This window comes from Stegodyphus dumicola, chromosome 9, assembly GCF_044657685.1.
Source record: "Stegodyphus dumicola isolate Sdum_Otavi_A_Nest chromosome 9, ASM4465768v1".
Lineage (NCBI taxonomy): Eukaryota > Metazoa > Arthropoda > Arachnida > Araneae > Eresidae > Stegodyphus > Stegodyphus dumicola.
Genome location: NC_140776.1, coordinates 180,292,955 through 180,317,423, shown reverse-complemented (window position 1 = coordinate 180,317,423; position 24,469 = coordinate 180,292,955). Strand labels below are relative to the sequence as shown.

General features: G+C 30.6%; 1 protein-coding gene across 3 annotated transcripts in view; it reads right to left on the bottom strand.

Annotated features, from left to right (window-relative positions):
* Positions 1–23,953, bottom strand: part of LOC118186300 (paired amphipathic helix protein Sin3a-like) — an 88,255-nt gene extending 64,302 nt beyond the window's left edge. The window contains exons 1-2 of one of the 3 annotated variants that reach the window (XM_085824408.1): positions 23,765–23,953; positions 10,908–10,977 (exon numbers count right to left, since the gene is read on the bottom strand). The gene's annotated coding sequence lies outside the window, so the exon portion shown is untranslated. Of the gene's footprint in view, positions 1–10,907; positions 10,978–21,657; positions 21,924–23,764 lie in introns of those variants that run through there. The other 2 variants (XM_085824407.1, XM_085824409.1) reach the window with 2 other exon arrangements.
* Between the last annotated feature and the right edge of the window lie 516 nt (positions 23,954–24,469).

Here is a 24,469-nt window from a genome sequence, read left to right as displayed (position 1 = left end):
ATACAGCAATTTCTTCCCTTTAAAGGCAAATTCTAGAAGCTCATGCTTTAAAATTTAATTTAAGATATAAAAATATCAGAATTTGTCTGAAAAACCTTTGGAATATAACAAAACAAATATACCTGAAAATAGCAGCATTACTTGTTACAAGTGAACAACAAGTGGTATATGTATGGTAGCCAGAATTTGCAGCACTCTGAAAATTTGGCAACTTCAACAAAGGTGCTTACACTAATATGCAAGTATCAATACATTAAGGTGTAATAAAGCCCTACTTGTACAGAAATGAACTGTGCTCCATAAAGAATTCTTTATGGAGGAGGGATACAGTAGGTATATTCAATCCACAATTCCACTAACAAAAGGTACTGTTCCATATCAAGCAATCACAACTGTATTAAAATGATGCTAAAACCCTTCCTTATGAACTCCTTAATGAAGGTTAAAGCTTTCATTATTTCCATAATAGTCTGATGCAATAAAAAATCACATTTTATAGGGAAAATTATAGCTTTAAATATAAAAATAGTTAAGTTTTAAAACATTTATTGATCGTTACACAATTTCAGTATTTACAATTTTAATATATCATTTACATTAAAGCAACACTTTTTATGCAGCTAGGATATAGTAATTCAATTCTTTTTGCATATACATAAAAATAAGGATAATTGTATATGAAAGACTGCATTCATTTATAATTTTTTATAAATTTTATAATTTTTTATAAATTCTGAAAATTTTTGAAAAAATTTTCAGATGCTTTTGGGTTATCCCCCCCACACACACATACAAACAGATAGATCCAAAAGATTCTTTCCTCATAGACTTCAAAAGATATAAGGAAATTTGAAATAGTTTATCTTTCAATATAATCTCTTTTCTCGATACACTCTTCGCATCATTTAATGAGCAAATCTATATCCCTGAAAAAGGAATCAAAAGGTTAGTCTTTTGAATTTGTCATAACTGCTCTTTTTGGATCATAATCATTAAATCCCTTTCCATGAAGAGAGATTTCAGTTTAGAGATTAAATATAGCTAAAACTGAACTATAAGGAAGGTAGGTGATCAAGCTCCTTAACTGCCAAAAGAAGTTAAAGTGCCCATCTTACATACACTTTTTTCATGTGAAAATATTCATTTAGAATGCACAAAACAGTTTTATTAGACTGATTCAGCCCTTGATTTAATCTCTTAGCACATTTCCACCAGAAAATAAATATTTTCGGATGTTAATGCTTTCAACGGCAACTTTCACGAGAATCATTTCCTATGGCCCAAGTGGAAACTGTTTCGACCTTCTTTCATTGCCCAAAAGAAAAAGGCAATTACTCATACACATGATTTTAACATCATTTTATTAATTTAGGATTATGAACACCAGGCAAAATTTAATTACAGAATGACACTCTATTTTAATCACTCTCCCACCAGACAGCATTATTTATTTACTTTTCACTATCTTGCATTGGCAACCATTCATTTCCTTCGTTCTTCCATTTCTACACCACATTGGAAGCAGACATGCATACAGACAACTTATTTATTATCAGATACAAACACAGTTAATGAAGCAAAATCAGTTTGTAAGAAAAATATCCTCAATTTAATTAGCATATGGTTTTAATTTGAGAAAATGGAAATCAAACTCGGGAAATTTCTTAATAGTTCAAAGAACAATGTTCACTGAGAAAAGAAGCGATCAGCCTTTTATTTACCTGTTAAGTACCGTATTTGCCAACATATAATACACAACCTCTTTTTTATACACATTTTTGTAGGATAAAACTTTATTACTGATCATTATAATGAATTAACAGTATTTTAAATATAAAGTAATACAAATACAAAGTAATACTCTGCAAATACCCAATCTATATGGGAAAGAACACCTTTTAATCTTCTTCGTCAAAACCCTCACTTATCTTCAGAGCTGAATGAAGAGGCACTCGAAACTTCTTCTAAATCAGCATCTGAGTGCTAATATAACAAATTGCCCTCTACCATCCAGTGCATTACTACCTTTTCCTGACTCTGCCAAGTTCTTGCCATTTTCTCATTGAGGGTGGCCCAAAATGCTTCCCTGTAGTCCTGTTTACAAGTTCTTTAGCAAACGCAATCACACATAGCTCGTATGCTATGTTATAGCAATGCCGACTTGTTTTGAGCCACAAATTTCTAACAAATTTAAGAAAATTGAATAGTAGAAATTTCACTCCCTTAACAGTCGTTCACGAAAAATAGAAAGTTAACCCAGCTACAATCGTTGATGACAGCACATGCACTTTACGCAAGTGTAATATTCACACTCCGCAATGAAAAAATTGCATAACTTCAAATAAACTGAGGCACATCAATCGACGTATAAGACACACCCCGTTTTTAAAACCTATTTTCAAAGAAAAAAGTAAGTCTTATGCTAGCAAATATGGTATATAGTTTACGATTATAAAAATCTACTTTTATTCAAGTTTTCAAAAGGATGAGAGAGAGGATGATCGTTTAGAATGGCAAAAGAGGTAAATAGGACAAAATGTTTGAGAATAACTCATCAAAATGTTCTATCAAAAACGAACACTAGTTAAGAGTGATTGGAATTCAGTTATTTCGAACATCAGGCAGATTACAGATTGAAGTTCCAAGGGATAATTATTCAAACCAACAAATATGAAATACCAAGATGTCATACTTATAACTATACTATCCACTTTCACAGATTTTGTGATGCTTCTTCATTTACCTATGCAGCATACATCTACTGTTGCCAAATATGGAACAGCACATTAAAATTAGCCTTTTAATCTCAAAGATAAAAGTTACACCCATAAAACACATACATCCTCAAATAGAACACAGTGACACATATTTGTTAACCAAATGTTTCATTCTGTCTTGAACACTAAAGAAGTACAATATGGAAATCTATACTTGGATCCATTCCAAAGTAGATCAGTTCTGCCTATTTGCTCAACCATGTAAGTGGGAAAACTGCTGCTGCAAACAGTACATTTCAGATCACAAAAGTGTAGCATAAAAGTACTGGAATTATGTTCCTTCAAAAGAAAAGTTGTACGGACACTGCATATTGTGGTATCAAACCTCAACTTTTGCCAACGTGTACTTTATGGCAAAATGATCTACCATGGCTAAAAATTGGCATAAAATGAATCAAAGTCTGAAGATGATATTGGATACCTTATTTTAAATTATTATGCATGCAAATCAAATAATTTATTAATTTATCCATTCAAGCATTATTCATCATTCCATTGCAAAATTATTGCCATCTTGGCTTACTGCCAATTATTTATTATTAACTGCAAGAAACATAATAATCTTCAAAACATATGACAATGCCACTGCTTTGTAGAGACATTAGGTATTTTAGAAGCAGAAAAGATGAAAAATTAATACCTTCGCCGGGAATCGAACCGCGGACCTCTGGAATACCGGCTCAGCATGCAGAACCATTACAACATGTTAGGAAGATGGGAGAAATACCTTGTAACTTTATACAAATAACATTTCTCAAGATCCGGAGAGTGGAAAAGATCACTGTTCATTTCATGATTCAAAAGTTTTATTTTCAAGATGATCTGGAAAGTATCAAAGGTAAACCTTTCTCCAATAAAAGGAGATGATCAACAACTGGAAGAATATCTTCAGAACTCATCTTTGACATTTAATGATAAGCATCCTGTAATAATCTCTCCTCAATATAAATTTTATGAATTAACAGTAAAAGAACATCACATTACTTAACTTTATGCCAGACCTCCTTTATTACCTTATGCCAGGCAATCATACTGGATAAGTGGAACATAAAGATTGATAGCAGTTGTATCAACAAAAGCTTAATGTCACAGATTTTTAAAGCTGTCACAAAGTCACAATTCAGGGTAATTTATCTGAACACTGTGCAACTTTAGAAGAACCCTTTGTCAAACGTGCAGGGCCTGTGCTAGTCTCATTACTATTTAAAACAAATTTTAAAACTCCATCTCATAAATATAAGTAACATAAATATAGATATGCTTGATTACAAGTGACACTTTAACTACTGTTAGATTTCAAAGGCATATTGAGATATGTTTCTAGAAGCTTACACAATAAAATTCAGATGGAAACATGTATAAAATATCACACATGGAATCATCGGCATCAGAAATTCATTCAACAGTGATTGAAACTGCTGTATACTAAATGCAACATAATGGTCAATGACAAAGTGTTCATCATAGAAGTTGAAACTCCTCCTTTAACCTTGCTGACTGGACAAGTTGTTAAAAGTCTATCCTGGTATACATAGAATAGTTAACATAGTCATCATAAAGATTTAGAAAGGAATATTTAAGAAACCCAAACAACACTTTCACCTTCGTATCAGGAGTGAAAAACCTGACAGGGTGGAAAGTTATATTCACTCTCATGCTAAAGAACATTACTAATTTACTTTTCATCCCCTGCCTTGGAAACTATTTATTTCATTTGTGCTTCTATTTCCATACCTCAATGTACTTTTTTGTACTACTTGCACTTTAAACATAAATGCAGCTATGCTTTCATTACTATGCTGTAAATAAGTAACTGCAAATATGTGTGTGTGGTTAAATAAAGTTTTTGTTGTGACACATACTCGCCAAAAATATATATCTACACATTATTATATGCTATTAAATCCCCTAGTATAATCCCCCCTAAGAGATGCTTTTTTATCTATTATATAGATATTGCCTGAAACAATATAAATATTATACATAGCAAAACAGTGATTCTTCACTGTCAGTGTAAACAATTAATAGGAATTCCATAAAACAAAATTTCGATGCTTTAACATGTTAAAATATAAAAATTGTTTAGTATTCTGCTGTGGTAACAGAACTTCCCCCCCCCCATTATAAGCAGCCACTAAGCAAACAATTAAAACTTGCTAGTAAAATACATTCACTGAGAATTAGAATTCATTGGCATTTGGGCAAATATGTACATGCTCATTTCTATGACTAGCTGTAGCTATAATCATAATCCTTGCGTTTTGTACAATGAATATTCTTCTCATGATTCTTAGAATTTTTAACTATATTAATGGAGTATTTCAGCCACAACATAAATGGATAATTAGGAGAAAAAGCTGAGAAACTAAAATAAAGAAGCTGCATAGAGAAAGTACTTCCTGGTTAGTGGAACAACAGTCGATAAATCTGCACCAAAATGGCGATGGCCAACCCGAGGCCTGTGGCTGAATTCACAAAATTCACCACTCGTATTTTTTTTTTAACAGCAAAAATTAAACTGTTCTGATTCTTCCACGAGAAAACAACATAAATAGTCATAAATTTCGACAGAAAAACACTGGAGATGTGATGTCACAGCATCTCTACCTGGTTGGAAAAACAAGGCTGGGGTGATAACATTTGACATATTCCACCCTGATGTGCATGGGCAGAGACAGACTCTTTGGTGTCTTCATTATCTGTAAATTTAGAGCACAAGTACTCTGGTGAAATAAATTAAGAGAATTTGCATATTTGATCTACAATCTCCAGAACTACTGGACAGATTTTAATAAAATTTGCTGTGAACATAGGTTGATATAATACATACAAAATAAACATTCAACAGTTATAACAGACACACATGTTCATGTGTAACACTCATGGGAGTCTCAAGGTCTGAAACTTGCAGATGACACAAAAGAAATGGGTCAATGGGGATATGGTCCCCTCTTACAGCCATATAGGCTTCGCAGCGCGATGTCATACTGGAAATAAGGCAGTTTATCAGTACCGGCGGCAATTGGTCCCACTCATTCAGCAATGCTGTTTACAGTTCCTGAAGGGTTCTTCGGAGGGGTGTTACGAGTTGCAATTGCCCTCCTCGGAGCATCTCAGACATGAGCGACCACCCTACCTACCCTCTGAAAGTATGGCGAGAATCATTGTTTAGGTTAAAATGGGACTCATCGGTGAACAGAACGGTCGCCATTTGTTCTGTACTCCAATCACAATGCGACTGCACCATGCTAATCGGACTCTCCTATCCGTAGACGTGAGCGGGACGCAAATAGCTAATCTTCTGGCAAAAACAATCCTCTCGTTCAATTTTTTGGAAATAGTCACCCTTGTTACATGGGTTCCTGTGGCTGCATACAAGTCCCGAGAGAGCTGACAAGCCGTAGCCCCTCTGTTACGGCTTGCTAAAATGGATAAATAGCGATCTCATCTGGCCGCCGTGGCTCTTGAACGACTTACGACCTTGCACAGGCTTTCTCTTGATGGATCCAGTATCCTGGAACTGTTTCATAGGTTACATATGACACTGGGCGTTAAACTCTCTACATATCTGGACTTGTGATTGGCCTGCCTCAAGCCTCCCCATAATTCACCCCCTCATTCCATCACCTAAACGTTGGTGGTTACTCATTTTTACTGTTCCGATGTGAATTTAACCTAATGCTGCAAGATAACACCAAGAAATTCGCTGAAGTGTGCTAGCGAACGCAATTCATCTTACCCTCCACGCACTTATAAAGGATGTTTTTTCTGCTGGCTCCGCCTACACACGTGTATGCTTACACATTTACCATACAAGATTTGCATTTTTACCTAGAAGCAGTGGTTTTTCCTTCAGTTCAGTTCTTTTTAAGCAATTTGATAAAACATGCAAATTCTCTTAATTTATTTCACCAGTTTATATATATTAAAAAAAAAAAAAAATAATAATGAAAACAAACAACCGGGAAGGGGGTATGTTTTATTATTAAAAACTCCAAATTAATATGCTCAATTTGTCAAGAAACTATTGCAGCATTTAAAGAATACAATGTAAAAAGGCATTAAGAAAAACACAGTGATTATATGGTATTGAAGAAAGAAGTAAATGAATCAAAGCTAACAGAATTTGAATTACAATTAAAGGCTCAACAAAGAATGATTAGTTTACATTAATAAAACAGCCACCTAATATTGTGAGGGCAAGTTATTCCATGTTATTTCTAATTGCTAAAAAAATTGAACCATTTTCAAATGGTGAGTTTGTATAAGAATGTTTACAACCTGATAAAGATATTGTGCCTGATAAAAGTAAATTATTTTAAAATATTAGTTTATCTTGGCAAACAGTATGTTGTCAAATTACCAACATTGTAAATGAAATTGTCGCAAATCTGTGCGATATAATTTAAGATTTCAAATCTTCTGCTATGGCATATAACAAAAGTAGGCATCTCGGTTACAGTTCAGCTTGCACTATTAATTCATGGAAATTATTTCAAATATCTGAAAAAAATGTAAAAAGCTGATCAGTAAATGTAAAAGCACCACAAAAGAAGAAGATATTTTTCAGGGCGTCGAAAAATGTTTATGAGAAAACAATTCGCTTTTAGAAAATTCTTTCTGGAGTATCAACTGATGACACAGGAGCCATGATTGGTAAAGATAAGGGAGCTGTAAAATTACTAATAAATAAATTTAAATCAAATAGCATTAAAAAAGAATATTCAATTATTATCCATAGTTTGATTCAACAACAAAATTTTTACACTCAAGTATTATCCATGAATCATGTAATGCAAGTAGTAATAAAAACAGTAAATCATATTCAATCACATGCATTTTTGCATCAACAATTCATGGAATTTTTAACAGAATTCGTTGCTAAATATGGTGAAATTATATGTTTTAGGCATGTCAGGTAATTATGTTGTGCAAAATGTTTACAAAGATTTTTTGAGTTATGTCCAGGAATTTATTTATGAATTAAAAATAAAAACCAGTGCAGAATTAAGTAATGATATGTGGTTATTGGATTTATGCTTTTAAATAAAAATAGCACAAAACTTTAATCTATTAAATATATCTTTACTAGGGAAAGATTATTTTGTAATTGCTGTTTTTATCCAAATCCAGTATGGTTTAATCTTTGGATTATGGTAACTTGGCGATTTTTTGGCGAAAATTTGGCGACCAACCCTGCTACAGCAACCTGCTAGTTTTGTTTTGGATGCCATTTTGTTTTCACAAGGTAAAAAGCTCTTTTTTTTTTTTTTTTTTCCTCAACACTTTTTTCAACAATCTGCTAGCCGAATTATGCTTATACTAGAACTTTTATGGAACAAAAATGCTCAATCATGACGTAGATTAGGTGCGAAATTGGGAGAAAGTGCAGAATCACCCACTGCTTGCTGCGTTTTTAAGAATTGCACATACACGGTATCATCCATGTACACGTCAACCTATTTTCACTTGAAAAAAAATTCCAGAATTGCACAAAAATGGCACTGCACACACTCTTGACTTTATCCATGTACACTGCTAAAGTCCTAGCTAGTAACCTCTATCGCCTTACCAAAATGTCGCCAAACTACCTGTTAAGATATTCCAAAGATTAGCCCAAAGTATTTAAAAAGAAATAGTTATTTGAATAGCAATTAAACAATGTTCAACATTGTTTAAATAATGTTCAACATTTTCTATTAACAAAAGAATTTAAAAATTCAGAATGTGATAATTTCAAATATGCCAAAGAAATAAGAAAGTTTATATCTAGTTTTGACAGTCAGTTCAACTTAATCGTTGCCCAAAAAGTTTTTTAGGGCAATGACGAATTGAAATACATTTTTATTAGTTTTATATAACGAAAGAAATTTTGTTTAAAATTTGAAAAATCTGGCATAAAAAGTTGCAAGTGCTTTAGGTTTAATTCACATCTGTGGATTTTTTTTTTTTTTTTTTAATTCCCCAAAAATGCGATTCATGAAGTACAAATTCATAGGCATCCTTAACAGAAGAAAACCTGCAACATCAATATGATGCACAAATACAAGTGAACTTGAAAAAACTAAGAGAAAGAAGAGAAATAAATATCTCACTGATTATAATAAATGTAATATTATTTGACTGTTTTATTATTATCGTTATTATAATATTTATGTTTAGTCAAAGGTTTAACCACTCCATTGCTAATTTAAGAACATTAATAACAAAGTGAAATTAAAACATGCGCATTAGTCAAATAAATCAAATAAATACAGACGATAGGATCACTGAGTTATGAGCATATGTAAACATGGTTGTAGTAATTTTTTTTTTTTTCCTATTGCCACATAATTGTTGGTTTTTACTTACTATAAATTACTTACTGGAAGGGGGGAAGGCTTCTGAAAGTCACTGTTAAATGTTTGATATGACTGTTAAACTTTCTGTATAATGTAGATATTATAACACTTGTTTAGTTCCGACCTTATGCTCTATGCTCAAATGAGGCAGCATTAAACTTTATAAAATTGTTAATATTACACATATTTACTTTTTCACTTTTTTGTAATTTTCAGTTAAGGCAAAACTAATACAGTCAAAAGTCGTTAATTCGGACAGCCATAATCCGGACCTCAAAGCTAAAAACTTTCTGCGCATGCGACGCGTTGACACAGGCGCACACAGGCGTTTTACACGTGCGCGTAAGACCTTCACGACCTCGCAAGCGCAGAATACGTTTTCGCCTGCGCGTTTAATGTATAACGGACGGTATAAGCTAAAATTATCTATTTCAGTTAATGTTGATGATTGCGTCGTTCCTTAATCTTCGAATTGGATCAGGCTTAGTATTTTTTGCAGACTGTAAGAGCAATTTTATAAAAGTAAACTTGCACTTTTGATTATGTCAAATAGAATTTCCAATGATGGAGCTCCCAAAGGATCTACAAAACGAAAGTATGTTTCGATGTCCATCAAACAAAAAGTGGAATTGCTGCAAAAAATGGATAAAGACATGAAGAAGGTGACAGAGAGGTTAGTGAAAACGAAAAAATTTCGATTGACAAATTAGTCGGTATTCTCGGCACAGCAATTACGGGACTTGAACAGCGGAACTTTGTAACTGAACAAGAAATTATGTCTGTTTATAGAATTAAAGAGAAAGTATTATCACATAAAACGAAGCAACTTAAACAACTTACATTGAAAGAAATGTTTAATAAAGTAAACAAATAAATATTAAGCTTTTTTTTTTTTTTTGGTAAATTTTGATACCCTTTAGATCATAATTGTTCTTTATTTCACAAATTACGGTTTCATATTTTTAATTTTAGAATTTCTGCATGCCATCTTACGAGATTTAAACTGATGATCTATAATCTGGAATGGCCGAAGTCCCGATGAGTCCGGATTAGCGACTTTTGACTGTATTTAAAATATGACTGCCATACAAAACATCATAAGAATAGAAAAGGACTCATTGGATTATAATCTTTCACAAAATTTCTACAAGATAGAAAAGAACTCGTCTGATAAAGAGTTCAGCATATATGCAGAAGCTGTTTATTTTTAAGAGAAAAACAACAAATAAATATATAAAACAAAAAGCACTTTAGTTTTCAGCAATAATTAAAACTTTTTTTAATCTTACAATTTATCATTGGTGTGATTATTACACAAAATCATTTGTACTCAAAAGCATTATATTACAGATATTTCACGCTGCAGCAGCTAATACAATAAATATTACAGAACTTTTTTGTACTAATCCTTTATATTTTTTAAAATAAACTTCCACTGGTGAATAATAACTTTAATCATGTGCATTTCAAGTATTTTATACTAATAAAATCAAATCACAGTGATTATTTGAATTTACACTGAAAGTTCTAAAATAAGTTTTGAATAAAATCAAGCCTTATAAGGCAATAAAACCTTCCTAGTTCAGATTACAACTATAACACCATTGATTTTTTACATAATGATAAAAAATCCACTTTTTTTTTAAATCTTGGTCACTCAATCTGAAGACCCACAAAACCATGCTTCACATGATACAATTTTAAGAATAAAAAATACAGTATTGAACTTAAAATGAAAACATTTTATTTTCATTATTTAAAAAATATTACGAAATATAAAAATACTTACTTTTCCATCACTTTCTGAACTTCTAAAAAAATTTAAATCAAGAGCACGAGCCTCTTCCACAATGATAAACCTGAAACAAAATAATAATCAATAAGAATTTAAACTCACTAAGAAAATGAATGGTTCTCAACCTTTTTGGGTGCATGCAACCCTTTTTACCATTGCTCCCCCCCCTCGCCTCCATTCCAAAAACTTGAAAAAGACATTTATTTAAATTTAGATTATTTTTTAACTTGTTTTATGAATCAAGTATACAAAATGTTGAAATATATCAAAACTAGAATAAAAGCAGTTTTTCACATTCATGAAACTAAATACTTAGCAGATAAATAAAAACTGACAGCATTTGCCCCTGGTTGTTAACCTTATGTTAAAAGTTACAACAACTAACAAAACTGAAGTGTTTGAAAAACTAAAAGCCACTACAGTATATAGGATATTTTTTATGCAAGGACCATCTGACAATATCCTTTTTCATAATTTTACATATGCACAGTTTCCTGGCATCTCTTTACATAAAACCAACCACATTTTAAATCATATCTGTAATGCTGACATTTTGTGTTATATGATGAAAATATTTACAATGAAGGACCTAATTCATTTCATGATTAAAAACCATGGAGATTCACTGGCAGACGTCTAAAGCATATTATCATTACAAAGTTCATTAAGTGGATACGATTGTTTAACCAATGGGCCTAGAATTTTCTGTAAAGCATTTAGGAAAGTATATATACATGCTTGAAAGATGTCCACAAAATTACGGCAATATAAGGAAAGTACATAAATCAAGAAAATACCTCTTTCTCATGGCAGTTCTGGAAAAAATTTGTGCTTTCTTAATGAAAACCCATGTTGGCCAGAGGGTTAGAAGCAAGAATTCTGATGATCATGTAAAATCTTATATAAGCAATAGGTCAAATTCACGATAAAAATAAACATTTCACCATTTTCACATGAATAGTTTTTTCACAAAACTGTGTTAGAAAAGTGGACTAAAGAAGCTGGCCTTTTAATGGACTCAAAGAATGCTTCCTAGGAACACAGAAGGAAAATATTAGCCAATACTTTGAAGTTTTTGGCTTAATATGTGAGAAAAGGATGAACTACTAAGCTACATTATCACAGAAAACAACATATGCTCATTTTGCATGATTCGGACGAGTGTTTCGCAGGAGTAGCATCATACCCTCTTTGATGACGGTGAAATTCAGCATTTTGAGACAGAAGGGCTGTTTTGCAGGTATACTTTATGCTAGCAATGGTAAATAACAAATACTGTGATACATTGACAATCTTTGAGAAAACTTTGCTGTTCAATCCAAAATAAATGTCATAGCATATTGTCTGCCAAAACTTAATTGCTTATGACAATGCAGTTATATGTTGGCAAACTCGCCTAGTTTTTTGAAAGCAATATAGCCAGAACACCTCGCATATGACTCAGAGTATTACACACTGCAGCTGAAAAGTCTCTTCCCTAGCAAGCATTTCCAAATTGATAAAGACACAACAATTCAGGAATGAATATTTTCTTAGATAGCACATTTCTGTGATGATCTATAAAACTATAGAAAATAAGAGGAAAAGTAGTTGAATTTATAAAGAATTTGATAAAATATAAAAGTACAGCAATGTATTTATTTTAATATGCATCTTTAGTTAGAAAAATGCATCAGATAAATATGGCTGCACATACACACACACATATTCACAAGAACGGACAAAAATAAAAAATAATCGATGCAAATGCTAAAGTCTGAGGTTTCCATCCCCCAGTCATGATAGAAATTATTATCAAGAAGTATTTTCATGCATTATCAAGCAATGCTGATATATTTACCTTTTGCACTTGAGCTTATTCTTAGAGAAATCATGCAATTCAAGATTTTTTTGGGTTTTTATGTTTGCACAAATGTACAAATTCGGTTGATCTTTGGAATATGGTAACAGGTAGTTTGGCGACATTTTGGAGGCGATAAAGGTTACTACCTAGGACTTTGGTAATAATGTGAGAAGTACTCAGTTCCGATTACGCATTATTTTGTGCGAGGGAAATGAGAGATCATGAGATATGTCATGTGACATTAATGGACGAATTACAGTTCTTTAATCGGAAAAGGGCGTAAAAATTTGGGAAAATATCTGTAGTACTATATTATTTTGTATTAAGCTTCATTGTGTGTTGTGTGAAATAGTGTTGATTAATTTTAGGATTGCATGGCACTATGTAAAGTGAATTCTAAATTTTTAATGCATTTATCTGATAATAATAATAAGTCGAGATTGTGTGAAAGGAAGGAAATTACAGATAAGTTTGAATGGCGGTGCAAGAAATCTGGTGAAAATGGACATTTTGTGAAACGGAGTGTAAGGAAGGGTACGTGGTTTGCTGAAAGTAGTTTGAGTATGGGTGAAATTTTATTAATTTCTTATTACTGGGTGAATAGACTGCCAGTTGACTACTGGATTTCGGATTTAGAAATTAGCAGTAGTACTGCAGCCGATTGGAACTCTTTCTGTAGGGAAGTGTGCATGCCACGTAATGAACATTCTGAAGAAGATTAGGTAAGTTAGTATTTTTATTCATTTGAGGATATTATTTTTATGCATTGTTCTAAATGTAAGGAGTAAATAAATTAATATGGTATTATTGGAAAATTGTTATTAGCAATGATTTAGTTTAAAGTAATTAGGATTGTAATCTAATTTTTATTAATTTCATGTATGTGCTTAATTATATTTTAAGTAGTGTTTTTTAATTTAATTATATTTTAATTTAATGATCATGATTTTGTGAGTTATATGTTTGTAGTATTTTGGAATACGTTTAAGTAGTATACGTTGAGTATTTTCATGCATTTTCGTGAAATTTCTCTAATTTATGAGAAAAAAGCAGTGTACATGGATATAGTGAAGAGTGTGCGCAATGCCATTTTTGTACAATTCTGGGATGTTTTTTTAAGTAAAAATAAGTTGACGTGTACATGGTTTAGTTATATTTTAATTAAATGATAGTTATTTTGTGAATTTTATGTTTGTAGCAATTTGGTATACGTTTCAGTTGAAGTAAACGTGCATGGAAATAATTTAAATATTTGACACTAAGTATTTGTAACCATTTTTAATGTTTGCGGTCGAAATTCGTTGGTGACATTTATAATATAATAGATAAATTAGAGGTAAAAGTTTTTGGATATTTTATTTATTTTAAACGTGGAAATGTTCATCCTTGGAAAGGGTATATACTTTTTCGCAATCAGGTAATTTCACATATGTGCTTTTTACCGAGTTTAAATATTCGGAAAATTTTCCTGCATTTTCATGCAAATTTTTGTAATTTATGAGAAAATAGCAGTGTAGATGGATAAAGTTAAGAGTGTGTGCAATGCCATTTTTGTGCAATTCTGGGATGTTTTTTTAAGTAAAAATAAGTCGATGTGTAAATGGTTTATGTGTATGTGCTATTTTAAAAAACGTGCAAGGAGTTTGCGATTGTGCACTTTTTCCGAATTTTGCAGTTAATATTTGTCATGATTAAGGAGTTTTGTTACATCAAATTTCTAGCACAAGTGTAATTCGGCTAGTAGATTGTTGGAAAAAGTGTTGAGTAAATAAAAATAAAGAAACATGTCTTTACTTCGTGAAGACAAAATGGCATCGAAAAAAAAAGAGGGTTGCTGTAGCAGAGTTGGTCACCAAATTTTCGCCAAAAAATTGCTAAGTTACCATAATCCAAAGATCAACCAAAATTCTTTTCATATTTATGAAAAATGAATTATTATTACATTCATCTCAATTACATTTCCCACTATAAATAAGTTACATATTACTTGATTTCTTTAGTGAATGGAATGACAGGCAGCTAATTAGCCAATTACAATATTTTTAGCTTTTAATTCAGTTGATATTTAGTGCACTTGCGTGGTGATACTTAATACTAAACAATGTCTCAATCTCTGGAAGTAATATTTGAAATACAATGAGTTAAAAAGCAAAAACATTCCGAAATCACGGAATGGTCATCAGTTAGGTACTATTTATTACATTTTGGATTTACCTTTACTTAAAGATTACAAAAGATATTACATTAAGCTCTATTTATAACTTTAACAAATTATCAAAATATATGTTAATCTTTGGGCAAATTATATATATAATGTCATCACTATCAAAACACATATGACGAGACTTTAAGAATAACACATATACTAGTAAGAAATCAAAGAACATTATACAGCACCCGAAACACAAAAAAATTCTTGAATATATTTCCACAATACATTGAAGTAATTTAATGCATCATACTCGAGTTAACTCTGTTCAGCACATTTAAAGGTTAAATTCATCTTTACTGCTTATAAAATTTACTTTCGAATAGATGAATTTTGAAGTGCCAGAATATCCTATTTGTACCAATCAAAGCTCTGTGTACTACAACCACTTCATTTTTTGTTGAACCATGGCTTATCCACGATTAAGGGGTGTTGGAACCACAAAAACTTCAAAAAACTGTGGTTTCGGATTTTTGCATTTTCAAATTCTCTACACTTTTATCTTTCTAAAAATACCATTCTTTAATCTCCATGAAAATTCGAACTGTAAAAAATCTAGGTTTAATTTGTCATCAACTGCTTTGATCAATGAGGATTTTTATACTCAATGCACCTTTTCTCAGGAACTACTCCTCACAGGTATCTAAAATTTTTAAGGCTTATTTATTAGGTTTCCTAATATTTATTAAAATGAGCTTTTTGTGATAAACTCAGAAAAAAAAATTTTTTTTTTTTTTTTTTTTTTTTTTTTTTTTTGTGTGTGTGTGTGTGTGTGAGAATTCCCTTGGGATACGTATATTACGTCCACAGAAAGATCTAAAACATGTTTATGAAATCCTTCCTAGCATTACAGTACATTTAGTAGTATTTGAATGGAAAGGTAATGATACCTGTGAAGAAAAAGCAAAGACAGCAGGACTGAGGAAAAGCACAGATTGTGCCAGTAATTAATTATGAAGTGGCATAATGAGTTAACAGGAAAAGTGCAGTCTTTCTGCTAGCCAGAAATACGAGTTTTAGAACTGAATAAATTTCTAGATGACAGATTTTAAAAATCTGTTATGCTTACCTTGTAACATGTCAAAAATGTATATGCAAAGACTTAAAACTGAAAGATGAGGATTTGATACAAGGCCCTGATGTTCTTGGTAAGTGCAGCAAGATAGCAATTGTATTTAAACTAAAAATTTCTACTACACTACGCAATTTACTTAAAAAGAATTATAATTGATAAACTAATAACAAATACCTCAGAAAGCACAAAAAAGACAAAACATCAAGAGACTTTAAAATAACTTTTCTAAAAAGGTTCCAAGCTATTACATTTTTAAAAAATGTTCCTCTTTCTAGAGCTCTTTTTGCTATAAAAGCTTTGGAATTTTTAAAATGCTAGTAGAGAATTTTGCATGAAGTAGGAGATAACTCAGAGATGCAAAATATCGACAGATTTTATTAGAAAGCCAGAACATTTTACAGATTAAAAATGTCATAATTCTTTACAATTTCGCTTCAATTTTTATCAATAATCCTTTAAATTTTCTAATAAAGTTTTTAATTTTTTCCCTTTCATTTCTTTTTCACATAATTAAAAACTATGGGTTACATATGCATATATTTCAGAATGAATTTAAAGTAGGTAAATGTGCAGTATATATTTGCTTTAAGACCATCATAAATAAAAATTCATACACTGCCATTTAAATTGAAATAGAAATATTTAACATATGATCTTTACCTAAATATAATCAAATTCTCGATACTTTTCAATTATTTTAATGCCTATAATAATTTGTCAATTCATTGCCAACACTGCGAATAAAGGTAAAATATTTGTCAACCTCTACATTATGTTCATAGAGAGAAAAATATACATTTCTTTCTTTTTTTTTGGGGGGGGGGGAGGAGGAGATAAAACTTAAATTGCCAATTTTTACACAGATTAAAAACATGTTGATCAGCAAAATGTAGATTAAATATTAAATGTGTGAATCGACACGTACTCAAATATGTATGCAGAATGTGCATGCAAGTGTTGGTTGTCATCAGTATATTAAAAAAAAGGTGATATAAAAATGTAAATTCTACTGAATGTTAAAACTATGGCTGCACATAAATTCTCAGTTTTAAATTATTTTTGTTAAATTTTAGTTTTAATTTTAAAGAGAATCTGAATTCTACAACTATCCTTATACAGTCAAAAGTCGGTAATCCGGACTCGTCGGGACTTCGGCGATTCCGGATTATCTATTTTTCCGGATTATAGATCATCAGTTTAAATCTCGTAAGATGGCATGCAGAAATTCTAAAATTAAAAATATGAAACCGTAATTTGTGAAATAAAGAACAATTATGATCTAAAGGGTATCAAAATTTACCAAAAAAAAGCTTAATATTTATTTGTTTACTTTATTAAACATTTCTTTCAATGTAAGTTGTTTAAGTTGCTTCGTTTTATGTGATAATACTTTCTCTTTAATTCTATAAACAGACAATTTCTTGTTCAGTTACCAAGTTCCGCTGTTCAAGTTCTATAATTGCTGTGTCGAGAATACCGACTAATTTGTCAATCGAAATTTTTTCGTTTTCAATAACCTCTATGTCACTTTCTTCACTATCCGAAGCGAATTATAATGACGAGGAATTTGATTTAAATCATATGAAAGATGAGATGAAATACTACATTTAAATGAAATACTTTCTTTTTAATTCTATAAACAGACACAATTTCTTGTTCAGTTACAAAGTTCCGCTGTTCAAGTCCTGTTAATTGCTGTGCCGAGAATACCGACTAACTTGGCAATCGAAATTTTTTCGTTTTCACTAACCTCTCTGTCACATTCTTCATGTCTTTATCCATTTTTTGCAGCAATTCCACTTTTTGTTTGATGGACATCGAAACATACTTTCGTTTTGTACGATCCTTTGGGAGCTCCAGAATAGGAGACTATCTGACATAATCGAAAGTTCAAGTTTACTTTTATAAAATTGCTCTTACAGTCTGCAAAAAATAATAAGCCGGATCCAATTTGAAGATTAAGGAACAACGCAATCATCAACATTAACTGAAATAGATAATTAGATAATTTTAGATTATACCATCCGTTATACATAAAACACGCACGTGAAAACGTATTCTGCACTTGCGCACATGCATATGCGCACTGGTAAAAGGTCTTACGCGCACGCATAAACACTATGCACATGTGTCAACGAGGCGCATGCGCAGAAAGTTTTTAGCTTTGAGGTCCGGATTATGGGTGTCCAAATTAACGACTTTTGACTGTACACTGAAAAATCGAGTATGACGTAATGTATTAAAGCTTTTATGATTAATCACTTTAAGCAGAACTTCTTTATTAAAAGAGAAAAGCAGTTTTATTCTCACTAAAAGTTAAATGATTTAAGATACTACCATAATGCTTTATCTTCTTTTTACACAAATTTCTTTGCAATTAAATGAAAATAAGCTTTTACCGTATAGTATTTATGCCTATTTGAAAATACTTTCTTTTGAGATTTAGCCAAAGTACTGTGAAATAATACATTAAGCATAAAGATAATATTTACTGATATTATAGAATTAATCATTAAACTAAGACATTAATTTACAAAGAATCAAAAATGCATCATATTAAAATGTATAAATGAAAAGCTTTTGAGATAAAATAAAGTTGCCTAAATGTAACATTCTTTTGGACAGTGTGTTAGTAACATAAAAGTACTAACATTTTTAACATTAAAAATAACACTTGAAATTAGATATCTGAAGTTTCTTGAAAATTTTTTCAATTACATTCTATTACAGAATTTGACAAATCCTTATTTATCATTCTATAAAGAGATTGCATTGCTCAGTTCTATAAAGAGACTGCATTGCTCAGTTCTATAAAGAGACTGCATTGCTCATCTGTATTAGTCTTATACAGTGAAACAATAAAAGATTTGCTATGTATGATTAATTTATAGTATAATAAAAATCTAGTTACTGTTATCTGTATGTTTTAACTACCCCCCCTTTTTTTTGGACTAAAAAAATTTTTTTTTTTTTTTTTTAAATTTTCCAACTAGAGATTTTACATTTTAAAAATATCCGATATCAGCTTACAATACTTTTTCCAAAAAATAGTACACTGAAAGCTGGACAAGCCTCTGAACTTAACTTAGGATGCAAAAGACTTGATATAGTTAAAAAGAAATCAAATTTTTATATTTCAAATTAAATTCATAAATAAAGCGTGTCAGATTAAATATGAAAAATATTTACTCTTCTTTCAAAGCATTCCTACAATTTTAAAATGTTCATCAAACTGAAGTTGTCCTTCTGAAATATATGATAATTTCATCCATTTGTTAATAAAATCTGAATTTAATACTGCATCAATGACTTTTTTTCTGACTTTTCTCAAGTGGGGACCACTTTATAAATTAGAATGTTCTGCAGATCCCCTTACTTGTCTCCTTTGAAATTATTTTTTTAGCATATGTTACTATCAGTATACTTATATTTTTAAAACAAATAATTAAAATTCATTTGACTTCATACTGGTATTAAAGTTAGTAGAAGAGCCACCATACCTGTTCTACGCATATAGGTAGGTACCATATTTCAATCTTAGAGACTGATAATGCCATGCAATGTTAAAATTGAAAATCTTTTTCCCTCTAAAAGGATTGAGCAATAATTAACACAATCAGCAACTTAGTCATTTTGTAAGTATTATAATGACTTATCCAGCAGCATAATACAAGTATAATCAAGATGATTTTCAAAAATTTGTTAAGGTCTAATAAAGAAATTTACTTTTAAATGAAAACTGCCATTACTTTTCCATTATTTAAACAGTTACTGTAAAACAATAGCACAACATTTATGCTTATATTTTAATTCAATTTTAACACTTCAGAACCATTCAATTTTAAACTTCACTGTCATCAGAATCTTCTTGTAAGATTCTGATGACAGTTTGCCAGGACTAATAGATGTTTTCTTTTATGTTTCATTGGCTACTTCAGAATATTATGTCCAAATTTCAAATACAGTCAAAAAATGCTTTTTTTTTAGACCTAAATAGGGAAGGAGTGAGGACTTAATAATAGAACTACTGTTCTAATATTTTTAATACCTATTTAACATATCTATATTTGAAGTTTTTTAATGCTGAATTTGAGTAGCTGGATTAAAACAAATAAGCTGCAAAAACTATCTTGCTAGTCTATTTTAATCATATGTACAAAAACTAAATTTAGAGAATGCAAATCTGAAAATGGAACTATTTTTAAAATTTAACACAACTTCGGCCGATTAGATAATGATGGGGAACTACAGTGAGATTAACATAGCAAAGGAAGTATCTGCAAGCAAATGAAGTGAAAAATTAAGGTTCTTAAGTTTTTATATCTACACCGAGTCTGAAATCTTCTACATGCAACGAAAACTCTACATAGCTTTTTCAGAGATGCTGATTATATCACATTTATCTCTTTATTAGGACCAACTAACCCTATTATAAGGAAATTTTTATCATATGTTAAAATAATCAGTAAAAAGAAAATAAGAGCTCTGAATGATTTAAAAGACAGCCAATAGAATACTGAAAATTGTCAAAGTTCTCCTAATCTTTGGCATTGATATTAATAAAAAAAAAGTCAAATGCAAGTGCATTTCTGAAGAAAAAAAAAACAATTTCATACACCTCACCTGATCAGAGAAATTACACCCCAAGCATTGATAAGACAAAAAAAAAAAATTAAATGTACTCTTAATTCTGAACCTTGTTAGCCATATCTTGACCTGTCATTTTACCTTCTGACACTGAAAACAAAGTTTTAAATAATAACTGAATCTTTTTTAATACTTCTAAACCACTCAACACTTTTGAAGTAACAAAAACTAAAAGTTAACTGTACAGTTGGGTTTATTCTTACCATAACAAGCTATTATATATGATTGATATATTTTAAAGGAATATTAATAAAATTTTCCTCTCAAATACAATTTTACACAAAGAAATATTCCAATATTCTATTTTTGATGAAGAAGATACAATGTCAGTGCTTTTTACAAAAATAATTTATACAGTAAAAATACTGAATGACATTCCTTACCACAAAGAGTCAACAAGTTTTCATTCCAGCATTTTTTAATAGAAAAAATATATTTCGCATTTTCAAAATTAACACGAGAGTTCACTCAGATGTTATTTTTCTTCACTTAAACATAGAAAATAAAAATGATAAAAATTCGCAATAAACATACTGATCATGTCACTTAGAACCCAATATTTTTTAATCATTCGAAATTGGAAACGAATAAAGAAGAGTACTATGTAAACCTTTCTAAGCATGTTAAAATGAGTTCCAATCTAAATTTATCAAACGAACTTTTAACAACCAAGTTAAATGACAGAAGAAGTTAGAACTATAAATTATAACATTTACAACCATAAAGCAACAGACGACAATATATTCATGTCTATATTTTAATCGGAATTTAAAAAGAATTTGTATTTTTCTTAATTTTGAGATGAATCACTAAATATCAATGTTATTTATATAAAAACCAAGCAGTCGGTTTCCGAAGCCACTAAAAATTAAACAGTATTTTCTCGCTTAAAGTAAGAATTCTTTTGTTTCGATAGTGTCATCATAATTTCTAGCATCTGAAACTGCATTCTAATACAAAATGTACTCACTTTCTTAAAATAATAATCCAAGTTCTTAATACGATACACAACACACAGCAGTTTCAACAGTGAACCACTCCACGTTTATGGCAGCAAGAGGAACATGGCTGCAGTCGAAACGCAAACACATCGGGAAGCTAAAATGGACTCGTCCACAGCTGCTGTATTATTCTAGACGCAGCCAGCAGCTCTTATATATCCCGACAATCAATAAAATACATAAATGCATCTTATTTCCTTAGAAATAATTTAAACGCAGACAAAATCACTTCAGAAACTTAATCTTCACATAAAAAGCAAGAATTTTTAAACACAATTCTGGCGTAGCAAAAAATAGAGTACGAGTTTTCATCAAAACACGTCTCCCCCTCTCTAGTATTGGTATCGCCGATTTAGTACACCATTCTCAGAGATGCTCGCTCGCACGGCAGAAACAACTCCTTTCCATTATGCCGCCGTTCGTACCGAAAACGAGATTTGTGCTTCAAGTCATTTTCTGATGTGCCCTTATTTTATCTTTTTTAATTTATTTCTTCAGGTAATGTATACACATATAACATGGGATGCAGCATTTTAGCACTGAATATTGGCTACATATTTGTTCTTTAAATGGTAACCTACTGCTGAATAGTAATATTCACAAAAATGTCAGCCAAAAATATTCCGATGCTAGTTTTTGATTATATAAATTAATTTTTTTCACTTTGATGCATACGATTAGAGAATAACTTCTTTTATTTTCTTTTAACAGTAAAACATTAAAACTATTTCTCATTTTAATACAGCATTTTTACAAATTTAAAAATTTTCTGATAGTGCTAAAAAATTTCAAATTTTCATTATTTCAAAAAATGGTCCTTAATTTTTTTACAGTCATTGACATGAATATTTAAACTACATGCTTTTAATCACTACTTACAATACTTCAAAATGAGGCAATCTTAAATAAATGCAATCTGAAACGCTTCTTTTTCATTTAAATTCTACTGTATGAGCTAAATAAATATTTTAATATAAGGACAAAAAGCTACAATTTACAACGCCTTTGAAAAGTAAATCAAGTAATCAATTAAAAGTAATAAACACAAACTAATCATCACAACTTGAATTATTATGAAAAACTTTTTATAAATGAAATAATGAATATTATGCTTCATATGATGATAGTCAGTTTTAATATGCTGAAAGAATATATTCTGCAAATACAACAGCAAAGGCATACTCATTTTGAATTCTGTATATAAATCTTTATAAAGTGGATGTTTATTATTTACTACCATTTCTAAATTAAATATTTTTATTGTTATTTGCATTATTCACTAAACTACTGCTAATAGTGAATATCTTAAAATAATGTAGATGCATACAGTATACACATTACATAACTACTGTTTCCGAAAGTAAATTCTGAAAAACGTATGCTGCATACATATTTCAGTTCTAAAACTTAAATATTATAATTCAGGTACTTCTGAAGCAATACCTAATACCTGAAGCAGGATCTTATTTATTATAAGCACTATATTAATTGATATTACAGCTAATGAATTACAGTATACAAGCCATTTACAAAAATATAATGCTTAACAATATATTAAAATTGTAATACACAATTTCTTCAATCAAAATATTCATGCATCTAATAACCAAAAAAATTAATCAAAAGTTCTTTTCCAAATTGTGACAATATTTCAACTCTATACATTAGTTTACACAATTAATTGATGCTAAATAAAGATACCATTAAAGATCACCGCTTTATTCATCAAATATTCCTTATATACGATTACGCCTAAGTATTTTCAAAAGAGTGAAAAACACGCTAGTTTTTCAAAGGTGGGAAAAGGAAATGATGGGTCACGCATAAGTGGAACATGCTACGAATACTCAACATCAGCGTAATACTTCATAACTTTATCTCAGAACAGTCAAGTCTAATCTTAAATTATAAAGAAACAAGGATATGGTAAATTAATACTGGTAAAGAGAAAATTTTTTGACTACGTGATAAAAACTGAAAATTCATTCATCCAAAAGTTAATCTAATAACGTACGGAGAAACTTATATGAAGTTCCATATGATTAAACTGCTCTTATTATTAAAGAACATACTCACCTGTACGAATCTCTTTTGTCGAAAAATTATGTTAAATTCTTTAAAAACATAGAGCAACAAGAACCAAACAAGGCACCCTCTAATCATCCATGAACACTATCGCACAGCAACCGCAGACGTCACCAATGTTTGGAACAATTCCAACCAATGAAATCAGCTATAATTACGATCAAAATTTTAGCGCCAACAGCGAAACATTGGTTTGTCCTCCCCAAGCGGCGATTTCTAAGTATTCTCTTCAGCCAATAAAATGCGACGAAGTACTGAAGAAGTAGTTGTAGTGTTAAAGAAATCTGTGAAGAAAATGTTATTTTTACTTTGATAGAACAAGACAATTTTACTGGAATATTAAAAAAAAAAAAAAAAATTGAAGTCTTTTATTACTAGCCCTATATAGTAAATACATGCCGTCGAAATATAATTATGTTACGTAATCGGAATAATTTTGTCAAAGAACTAAACAATTATTTATGGAATAATAAATTTTGAGCTCCACCAGCTGAGACTAAACTCTTAAGTATTTTTGAAAAGAAGAAAAGGCAGTATTTAGGAAATACCTCATGCATTCATGCTGCATACTTAAGGGCAAAAATTGGAAAATTACTTTTTACTCCTGTATGTAGCATGAATATAAGATGATGAATTGATAGTGTGCGTTTGGTTATGGGGAAGCAAACAAATATTTTTTGATGAAAAATCTCTGCA